The 11,576-nt window shown below is 39.6% G+C and overlaps 2 long non-coding RNA genes across 3 annotated transcripts in view; one reads left to right on the top strand and one right to left on the bottom strand.

Annotated features, from left to right (window-relative positions):
• The window catches only part of LOC140200563 (uncharacterized), a 33,591-nt gene extending 32,302 nt beyond the window's left edge, over window positions 1-1,289 (bottom strand). For both annotated transcript variants that reach the window (XR_011886664.1, XR_011886665.1), the window contains exon 1: window positions 963-1,289. This is a non-coding gene — a long non-coding RNA (uncharacterized lncRNA). The remainder of the gene's footprint in view (window positions 1-962) is intronic.
• Window positions 1,290-1,450: 161 nt separating this feature from the next.
• On the top strand, window positions 1,451-4,803 carry LOC140200881 (uncharacterized). The gene is made up of 3 exons (XR_011886748.1): window positions 1,451-1,638; window positions 3,184-3,324; window positions 3,412-4,803. It is a non-coding gene; the product is annotated as an uncharacterized lncRNA (long non-coding RNA).
• The last annotated feature ends 6,773 nt before the right edge of the window (window positions 4,804-11,576 follow it).

The raw sequence follows: 11,576 nt of genomic DNA on the forward strand, positions 1-11,576 counted from the left end.
GTCCTTGAGCATTGTCAATGATCCTTCCCATCTGTCAAAGAATCTCTTTGACCACTACCATCAGACAAGAAGCATTCCAGCATCAGGACAAAGACTGTTAGGATGGGAAACAGGGTTTCACCAGGTTTTGAGACGATTGAACTCTCTGCCACCACCAAGGTCTCATCACGATTGAAGCACCAGTACCATTATACTCTACTTTTTAACCTGTGTCGTAAATGCACCTATGATTTGTTAATTTACTTGTGGCACTATTACTTTATGTGCTGTGTGTGAGTCATATCTACCGCAACTGAACCTTTGTCTGGAGGAACGTTGTTTTGTTTAGTGGTATACATACGTACAGCTGAATAATAGTCAACTTGAACTTGACTTGGTTTACACAATTTGTTGTCTTTTGCACATTGTCCGTCTTTGCAGTTTTTCATTGATTCTATTGTGTGTTTTTTTTTCTTTTTACTGTGAATGCTGGCAAGTAAGTTAACCTCAGGGCAACATATATGGATTTTGATAATAATTTTTTTTTAACTCAGAAATTTGAACCCCTGAACAGAATACTGCAGAGAAGTTGGTGTGTGCATGGAGATGGGCTGAGAATCAGCAGGGTGCAGCAGAGAGCTCATGGAAAAATGCATGGGAGATAAATCACTACGGATATCAATGCCAGAGGTAATCTTGGTAATGCTGTGAGAGCAGGAACTTTAAAGTCAACAAAATTAGGAACTACTGTGTATCAGAAAGTCCTGTGTTCTCCAGGGTAAGCAATTTTTTTCTCAGCGGAAACAGTGAGTGCAAACAGGGTTGCGATGGCTATGAGAAATGAAAGCACTTTATAATCGCAAGTAGCATACTCCACCCACTGCCCCCACAGCAAGACAATAGTACTATTCCTGCATTTTGTATATAAATTGAATTACAGATGTGTATATGAGCCATAACAGCTGTGTAAAACAAGTACTTACCCAGCATCTTTCGAACATTGCAGCAAGATGATCGGTCTATACCTACTGCTTTTGTTTGGATATTGTAACCATAGTGGCAATGCTTCTTCAAGGATTACTGAAATTTTACAAGACATTAGAACCAACGAAGATAAGATTTTAAAGGTAAGTTCAAGTTGCTGATAACTGAATTTTTTAGTTTGTTTAGAAGCTGGAAAACTATCCAGAAGTTGTGATAAGTCTATTTATAGCGGTTTATTTAGTTGCTTTCATCCTAAGTTTGTCACTGGTGAAAGTAACCTTTAGTCAGGAGATTGGGCTGAAGAGGCAGTCTCTCCCTCTCGTGCCAAGAGTGTGCGCAAGAGCATCTGGTGCATTATTGTCCTGACTTTTGCCTCCCTTCCTGATGGGGAGTGTCCGGCGTTCACTCTGTACCTCCCCCCCCACACTGACAGCTGTGATTAGGAAATTCACCCTGAGCTGAAAAACTGCAGCTGACCGCAGGGTCACTGATCACTGTTCGTTGAATTCTGATCCACCTTCTCCAACGAAACCTAATGTTTCATGAAGACTAAGACGTGCCTAAATTTCAGCTGCACTTATTATATTTTCACCTTTATTATGAGACTTAAATATTAACAAATATCATTCCTTTTAGGCCTTACCAAGAAATATGGACACACCAAGAACTAATCTGGTAAGGAATCAATTTTTTTTTAACTTTGCAAGGATATCTTTGTACTAAGAACTCTAATTTATGTACTAGCCTTGAGTAAAAGGTAGTTGGCCCTTATTTTCAGGCACTCCAATGGAAAATGTATGTGACAAAATGCTAGAGGAACTCAGTAGACCAGGCAGCTTCCATGGAAAAGGGAAGAAACCAGAATAAGAAGCCCCCTTCCTTTCCAGCCCAGATAATGGATCTTGGTCTGAAACCTTGACTGTTTATTTTTCTCCATAGATGCTGCCTGGCCTTCTGAGTTCTTGCAGCATTTTGTATGAGTTACTCTGCTTTTGTAGTATCTTTAGAATCTCCTGTATTCATGACTACCCAGTTGGGAGCATAAGTATCTAGAGGCAGAGACCCAAAAAAATTGGAAAAACGTAGAGGAGAGAAATATTGTTATTGTTAATTGGAATTCCTTGGTTAACTGAGTGACCTATCATAGATTCATAGAATCATTGAATAATTCCAGCTCGGAAGGAGTTCACTCAACACTTCATGTCCAGATTGCTCTCCACCTGGCCCCCTGCAGCCATTACTTTGTGATCTTCTAATTTTTTCTCCACTACCTTTGTGAAGGCCTCAACCAAACTTGGTTACACACAAATGCAAGTAGTGCATTCCCGATTTCAACCATACTTTGCACAAAATAAGTTTTTTTAAATTTCTTATTTCACTCCTAAAGCTCTTTCTCTTTACTTTATATCTGTGACTTCTAGTCGCTAAACTCTCCACTAAAGGGAGTAACCTCCCTCTGTCTATTCTGGACAGATCCCTGATTACGTTGCATACTTCTATTAGATCTTATCTCAGCCACCTCTAAACAGAACAGCCTCAGATTCTCTAATAGACCCTTATAACAGTAATTCCTCATCCCAGAAACTACTCTGATAAATATTTTTCAGACTATCTCCAATACTTCCACATGATTTTCATAATATTTGTTTCACAGTGTATTAAAAGCTCTTTAAAACAGAATAGAGCTTTTATCCAGTCTATAGGTCTCTAATTTTTCTCTTGATCTGATCTGATTTAAAAAGTGATAGTCCTGGGACGCTTTTCTATTATCACAGTATATTTCTCCATTACAAGTGCTGAATTTCATTAATAGTGACCTGCATTTTAAAGCACCATTCAAATAGAAAAACATCCAGAAAGCATAATTAGAAAAAAAAACAAACAGAAATAAAACAAAATCTGCAGGTGTTGGAAAGTTGGAATAAAAATAGAATGGGGAGGACAAAGGAAATACCTGTAAAAGAATGAGACCAGGATTGCCAAGAGGATCTGTCAATATCCACTTTGCAATAGATAAAGGGGAAATTTGGATAGTGATATTACAAAGAAATGTTAAATATTGTGAAATATAGGACTATACCTTCCAGGTCAGGCTATACAGATGGAGAGAGAATAATTAAACCAATATCAGAAATGGATGACTTGCAGCAGAAATCTGATTGACAAAGGTAAACAGTGGTAAGTGTTTCAATATCAATTTACTGTTACTTTTCCCATTAGGATATTAGATGTAGTAATCAAGTTCTTGGCAAGTTTTATGAAGGACTGAAGAAAGTCAACATGTCCAGTCACAGTCACAGTGAACTCTATGTTGTTATGGAACGTATCCTGTCAAACTTAGAAATAGAAAAGGGAAACATGGTATGTCACATTTCTTCAGTTTATCTACTTTCAGAAACACCATTTTGAATTAACTTTTCACTAATGATACATTTTAATACCTTTTAGTCAAGAACAATAGACTGCCAGCAACCTCAAGTGGTGAAAGTGAGGTCGACAGAGTTCCTGACAAGATTCACTAACCTTTTACAAGTCATTAACAGAAACAGCCGGGGCAGAAGGCATTTAAGCCCAAAATAATATTGGATTTTGGTCAAACTGAAAACCCTTGAAAGGGTAAAGATGCCAACAAGTTAATGAGTTATTTGATTCAAATCAATACAAATGCATATAACATTTCCAAATTAATGAATGAGATTTATTGAATAATTTGCCTTTTTTAAGGACTGTGTTTCAAAAGAATGTAATAATTAAGAATTATATAGTATTTATTTATTTATTATGTCACTCTTGTGGGAGTTACTCAAATGGTAATAAGAAAATATTTTTATATTGTGTATAGTAATTGATGTTACTGTTGTCGATATTTATATCTGAGTAAATTATTTTTGCTTACTTTCTATTTTCTAAAAAAAATGCATGTAATTAAGAGGTTTATAATTGTTAGTTATAAGGTCTTTGGCTGCGGGAAAGGGCACCCCCCCTTAGGTTAGAGAGTAGACTAGATTTGATTCATCACCAAGAACTGACTAAAAACCAATTGCCTAGAAACTGAATGGCACTAGAGAAGATGTGTTAGATTGTCAATTTATGGTGGAGTTTTAAGAATGCTTAACACTCTATGTGCACTAGCCTCTGAAGATTCCAGGACATCTTCAAGGAGCAATGTCTCAGAAAGGCCTCACTACGGACCTCATCACCCAGGTCATGCCTTGTTCTCATTGCCACCATCAGGAAGGAGGTTCAGAAACATAAAGGCACATACTCAACAATTAAGGAACAACTTCTTCCTCTCTGCTCTCTGATATCTGAATGGACATTGAACTCTTGCACACTACCTCACTACGTTTTTATTTCTATTTTTGCTCTACTTATTTAATTTACTATTAAATGTGTATATGTATTTTTGTATTTCACAGATTTTTCTCTATTATTATATATGCGATTGCAGTGCTGCTGCAAAGTTAACAAATTTCACCATATATGCTGGTGACTTAAAGCTGATTCTGAAGGGAATCTTGCAGGAAAATTCGGCAGTGTACCAGGCTTAAGCATAAAACATGAAACATAGAAAAGTACAGCACAGTACTGGCCATTCAGCCCATAATGTTGTACTGAACTGTATAAACCTACGTCCACGATCAATCTAATGCATTTGTCCATTTTTCCTACATCCATGTGCCAATCTAAAATGTCCAGAATTCCTCAGCTTCTACCACCACCCTGGCAGTGTGCTGCATCACCTACCACTCTCTGCGTAAATATCCTACCTCTGACATCTCCCCTAAACTTTCCTCCACTCACACTTAACTGTTCTCCTATGCATCCTATGCACTCAAAAAATTAGTATTGCCTAGAAATGACAGGTGCAAGCCACATCAGCTTTCAGGCCTGTTTTGTGTAACAAAAAAGAACAATATTAATGTGGTCAAGTTTTGTGTTAACTTTGAGAGTGACAATGAATGGATTAATTGATAAGCTAATAAAAAGTTAACTACATTGCCAAGAGGAAACATAACCCCTAGAAAGAGTGTGAGATAACAACTAAATTGGTAAAGTGAGATGGCATAGAATATGAAAGTGAACAGGAAAAAAAAAACAGACATTGAAGAGATTTTGCTGTACAAAAAGGTGAGCTGAACTTAACAAAACTAAACTTAGCAAAGCTAAACATTGGTACTTTGATGATCAGACACAGAAAAAAAGATAACGGACCCCTCTCATCTTCTAAATGAAATACTGACTGAGATGTGAAACAAGTTCCTTGTGATTGCCTTTATAGCAAAAGATACACAGAACATGCTAAATGTAAGATGAACCAAGAATCTATTGAAAGAGTAAAATATATGATCCTCCTAAGCAAAATGTACAAGAGGAATTATTGGGTGTGACTTGGAGCTCAAGAGTTACAGACATTTGATTTTGTAATGGAAATAGTTAGAATAATTTGCAATAGCTTATATTCCCTTTTAAAGTGTATTTACCTGCCTAAGACAGAAAACAACAGATGTTTATTAAACTGCTTCTTGGGGAGTACGGGTTGATCTGCAAGGAGAGGTTAAGTAGCCCATAAGACCATAAGACATAGACTCAGAATGAGACCATTTAGCCCATCAAGTCTGCTCAGCCATTTCAATATGGCTGATCCATTTCCCTCTTAACCCCATTCTTCCACCTTCTGCCAATAACCTTTCATGCCCTGACTAATCCAGAATTTACCAATCTCCGCTTAAAGTGCACCCAGTAATCTGACCTCCACAGCCGCCTATGGCAATGAATTCCATGGGTTTACCACCCTCTGGCTAAAGAAATTTCTGCTTACTTGTATTCTAAATGGATATCCCTCAATTTTGAGGCTGTGCTTTCTGGTCCTAGGTTACCACTCCTCTTCACCTTCACTCTACCTAGGCTTTTCAACATTCGATAGGTTTCAATGAGATCCCCCCTCATTTTTCTAAATTCCAGTGAGTACAGGCTTAGAGCCATCAATCACTGCTCATATGGTAAGCCTTTAATTCCTGTAACCATTCTCATGAACCTTCTCTGAACCATCTTCAATGTCAGCACATCCTTTCTGAGATAAGGGGCTCAAAACTGTTCACAATACTCCAAATGAGGCCTCACCAGTGCTTTATACAGATCAGCATTACATCTTTACTTTTATAACTTAGTCCTCTTGAACTGAATGCTAACATTGCATTTGTCTTCCTCATCACCAACTCAACCTGCAAATTAACCCTTGGGGAATCCTGCACAAAGACTCCCAAATCTCTTCGCATCTTAGATTTTTGTATTGTCTACACATTTAGAAAATAGTCTATGCTTTTATTTCTTCCATCATAGTGCATGACCATAGACAGTCCTACACTGTATTCCATCTGCCATTTTTTTGCCCATTCTCTTGATCTGTCTAAGTTCTTCTGCAGCCTCTGCACTTCCTCAACAGTACCAGCCCCTTCACCTATCTTTGTATCATTCGCAGACTTGGCCACAATGCCATCAATTTCATCGTCCAAATCATTGACATACAAAATATACTGAAGTGGTTCCCCAATACAGACTCCAGTGGAACACTACTAGTCACCAGCAGCTAATCAGAAAAGGATCCATTTATTCCCACTCTTTGTCTCCAGCCATTCAGACAATGCTCTATCCAAGCTAGAATTTTTCCTGTAATACCCTGGCCTCTGATCATGTTTAGCAGCCTCATGTGTGGCACCTTGTCAAAGACCTTCTGAAAATCTACGTACACAACATCCACTGATACTTCTTTGTCTATCCTGCTTGTTATTTCTTAAAAGAATTCCAACAGATTTGTCAGGCAAGATTTCTTCTCAAGGAAACCATGCTGACGCTGGCCTATTTTGTCATGTACCTCCAAGTACCCCGAAACCACATTGTTAACAATAATTTCCAACATCTTCCCAAGCTTTGAGGTCAGGCTAACTGGCCTATAATTTCCTTTCTTCGGCCTCTCTCCATTCTTGAAGAGTGGCGTGACATTTGGAGTTTTCCGGTCCTCCAAAACCATGCCAGAATCTATTGATTCTTTAAAGTATATACTCTGTCAGGTTTAGAGGGTTGAGGATAATTATTTTGAAGTGTACAAAATTATTAGAGAATTGACAGTCAAGATGGTCAATGTATTTCCCCTCTATGGATAGTCAAGATCTCTGGGACCTGGTCTCAGAATGGAAGATCTTCCATTTAAGTCTGAGGTGAGAAGAAAGTTATCACCAAGAAGACGAATAAACATTTTTAATTCTTCAGTTCAAGACAGATACAGATGCTCATCTGCTGGCTAGATGCAAAGTTCAATGTTCAAAGTAAATTTATTATCAAAGTGCATATATGTCATTGTGTACCGTACTACTTCAAGATTCACTTTTTTGCAGGCATTCACAATAGAATAGAGAAATACAATATAATCAATGAAAAACTAGTAACAAATGCTGACAAGCAACCTACATACAAAATAAGACAAGCTGTGCAAATAAAAAATAAATAAATCAGTAAATATCTAACATTGAGAACATGAATTGTGGAGCCCTTGAAGATGAGTTCATTGGTTGTGGAATCAGTTCAGCATTAAGGTGAGTGAAGCTATCTACACTGGTTCAGGATCCTGATGGTTGAAGGGTAATAACTGTCCCCGAACCTGGTGGTGTGGGACCTAAGACTTCTGTACCTGCTGCCCAAAGGTCCAGCAAGAAGAGGGTATGGTCAGAATGGTGGGGTCATTGATGATTGTTACTGCTTTTTCGTGGCAGCACTCCTTGTAGATGTACTCAAGTCTATGATCAACAGATTTCAGGCACTATGGCAAAGGATTGAGATCTGGCAGAAAATGTATTTGGTGTAGTAGCCTAACCATGACCTTAAGGAACCAAAAGGAGATTGAATGGCACACATGTCTTACACCCATTCCAATTCTTCTTATGTTCTTCTGTCTTGTAAGACACTCTGAGTAAATAAAAATTGTCTCCTGATTGTGGGCAAATCTCATTTGAAACTGGCTTCCAAATAATGATCTCTGATGTAAAGAGAGCCTTTATCCTTCATAAATCAAGCTACCGATACAGGAGATAGGATGTCATGTTGAAATTGTATAAAACATTGCTGAGCCCTAATGTGGAGTATTGTGTGCAGTCCTGAGGCTAGAGCAAAAGAAAAACTCAACAGCTTCTCTGGAGGCAATGGGATGGCTAATGTTTCCTGCTGAGACACTGTGTTAGCACTGAAGCAGACATATTCTGTTTGGTGTTTGCCCTGGACATGAAGACTAGATCATTGTTAGCATATTTTCAATCAAGACTTTGCTTCTCATTCCATTCACAGAATGAAAATCTGACTCGTTATCAAAGAACAAGCAATTCACTTCATCGCTCTAAAATTCTGAGGTTAGAAACGGAATTAATAAAATTGGTTTATTATTGTCACATGTACTCAATGTTACAGTAAACATAAATTAAAAACAACAACAAATGCAGATACTGGAAACCTAAAATAAAGACCGTTCTTGCAGATCAATGTATTACACAGTACATTGAGGGAGTATAAGGTAAAATAATAACAGAACACAGAATAAAGTGTGACAGCTTCAGGGGAAGTGCAAGTGCAGGTAGACAATAAAGTGCAAGGTCATAAAAAGGTAAATTGTGATGTCAAGACTCCATCTTATTTTACTAGGGAACCACTCAACCAGTCATTCAATCAACCATGATGGAATGGTAGAGCAGATGATGGGCTGAATGGCTTAATTCTGCTCCTATGCCTTATGATCTCATAACAGTGGGTAAGGAAGTGCCTTTGTGCTTGGTGGTATGTACTTTCAGGCATTTCTATCTTCCGCCTAATGGGAGATGGAAGAAGAGAGAATGACCTGAGCGGGTGGGGTCTTTGATTCTGCTGTATTCTTTACTGAAGCAGCAAGAGAATAGACAGCATCCCCACAGGGGAAGATGGTTTCTGCGATGTGCTGATTTTACAGTCATGGGAAGAGCAGTTCCTGTACAACGCCTGATAGGATTTGTTCTGTAGTACATAGAATGCATAAAAATTAGAAAGGATTACCAGGAACATGCCAAATTTCCTTAGCCCCCTGAGGAAGTTCAAGCATTTGGTGAGCTTTCCTGGCTGTGCTATTTATGTGACTGAATGAGGATTCATATGTTTGCTGCCAGGAATTTGAAGCTCTCAACCCTCTCGACCTTTGCACCATTGATGTAGACAGAAACATTTGTACCGCCTCAATGATCGGCTCTTTTGTTTTGCTGATGGTGAGGGGAAAATTGTTTTCAGGACGCCATGTCACTAAGCTCTCCATCTCATTGCAGTACTCTGATAACTCATCATTATTTCAGTTATGGCCTGCTATAGAAACATAGAAAATAGGTGCAGGAGTAGGCCATTCGGCCCTTCGAGCCTGCACCGCCATTTATTATGATCATGGCTGATCATCCAACCCAGAACCCCGCCCCAGCCATCCCTCCATACGCCCCGACCCCCGTAGCCACAAGGGCCATATCTAACTCCCTCTTAAATATAGCCAATGAACTGGCCTCAACTGTTTCCTGTGGCAGAGAATTCCACAGATTCACCACTCTCTGTGTGAAGAAGTTTTTCCTAATCTCGGTCCTAAAAGGCTTCCCCTCTATCCTCAAACTGTGGCCCCTCATTCTGGACTTCCCCAACATCGGGAATAATCTTCCTGCATCTAGCCTGTCCAATCCCTTTAGGATCTTATACGTTTCAATCAGATCCCCCCTCAATCTTCTAAATTCCAACGAGTATAAGCCCAGTTCATCCAGTCTTTCTTCATATGAAAGTTCTGCCATCCCAGGAATCAATCTGGTGAACCTTCTTTGTACTCCCTCTATGGCAAGGATGTCTTTCCTCAGATTAGGGGACCAAAACTGCACACAATACTCCAGGTGTGGTCTCACCAAGGCCTTGTACAACTGCAGTAGTACCTCCCTGCTCCTGTACTTGAATCCTCTCGCTATAAATGCCAGCATACCATTCGCCTTTTTCACCGTCTGCTGTACTTGCATGCCCACTTTCAATGACTGGTGTATAATGACACCCAGGTCTCGTTGCACCTCCCCTTTTCCTAATCGGCCACTATTCAGATAATAATCTGTTTTCCTATTTTTGCCACCAAAGTGGATAACTTCACATTTATCCACATTAAATTGCATCTGCCATGAATTTGCCCGCTCACCCAACCTATCCAAGTCATCCTGCATCCTCTTAGCATCCTCCTCACAGCTAACACTGCCACCCAGCTTCGTGTCATCCGCAAACTTGGAGATGCTGCATCTAATTCCCTCATCCAAGTCATTAATATATATTGTAAACAACTGGGGTCCCAGCACTGAGCCTTGCGGTACCCCACTAGTCACCGCCTGCCATTCTGAAAAGGTCCCGTTTATTCCCACTCTTTACTTCCTGTCTGCTAACCAACTCTCCACCCACACCAATACCTTACCCCCAATACCGTGTGCTTTAAGTTTGCACACTAATCTCCTGTGTGGGACCTTGTCAAAAGCCTTCTGAAAATCCAAATATACCACATCCACTGGTTCTCCCCTATCCACTCTACTAGTTACATCCTCAAAAAATTCTATGAGATTCGTCAGACATGATTTTCCTTTCACAAATCCATGCTGACTTTGTCCAATCATTTCACCGCTTTCCAAATCTGCTGTTATCACATCCTTGATAACTGACTCCAGCAGTTTCCCCACCACCGACACTATGATACACTATGGTGGTATCATCTGCAAACTTGTAGATGGAGTTAAAGCAGAATCTGGCCACACAGTCATGAGAGTCCAGGGAGTAGAGTAGGGGGTTCAGAACACAACGTGAGGAGCGCCAGAGTTGACAATAATCATGGCGGAAGTGATGCTGCCTATCCTTACTGTTGGACAGGAAATTAAGGATCCATTTGCAGAAAGAAGCATAGAATCCAGGTTTAGGAGTTTGGAGATGAGTTTGTTTGGAATTGTAGTACTGAAGGCAGAACTGTTAATGTACAATAGTCCAACAAATTTGTTTTTACTATCCAGATAAACCAGAGATGAATGTAGGGGCAGGATGATGGTGTCCATCTCCCTTGGTGGTTGGCAAATTGCAGTGGGTTGAGATTATCTGGGAGGCTGAAGTTAGTGTCTGCCATAGCTAGCCTCTTGAAGCACTTCATGGTGGTGGATGTTATATCCATTGTGCGGTAGTCATTAATGCACCTTGCTTTTCTTAGCCACTGGGATGATAATAATCTTCTTAAAGTACATGGGAATCTCAGATTCAAGCAGAAAAAGATTGAAATTATATGCAAGTACCCCACTAGCTGATCTGTACAGAATGTACACACACAGCCAGGGGCATCATCTGGTCTAGATGCTTTCCATGGATTGACCCTTGGGAAACCATAGAAACCATAGAAAAACTACAGCACAGAAACAGGCCTTTTGGCCCTTTTTGGCTGTGCCGAACCATTTTCTGCCTAGTCCCACTGACCTGCACACGGACCATATCTCTCCATACACCTCCCATCCATGTATCTGTCCAATTTATTCATTAAATGTTACAAAAGAACCCGCATTTAC

The sequence above is a fragment of the Mobula birostris genome, chromosome 7 (genome assembly GCF_030028105.1).
Source record: "Mobula birostris isolate sMobBir1 chromosome 7, sMobBir1.hap1, whole genome shotgun sequence".
Classification (NCBI taxonomy): domain Eukaryota; kingdom Metazoa; phylum Chordata; class Chondrichthyes; order Myliobatiformes; family Myliobatidae; genus Mobula; species Mobula birostris.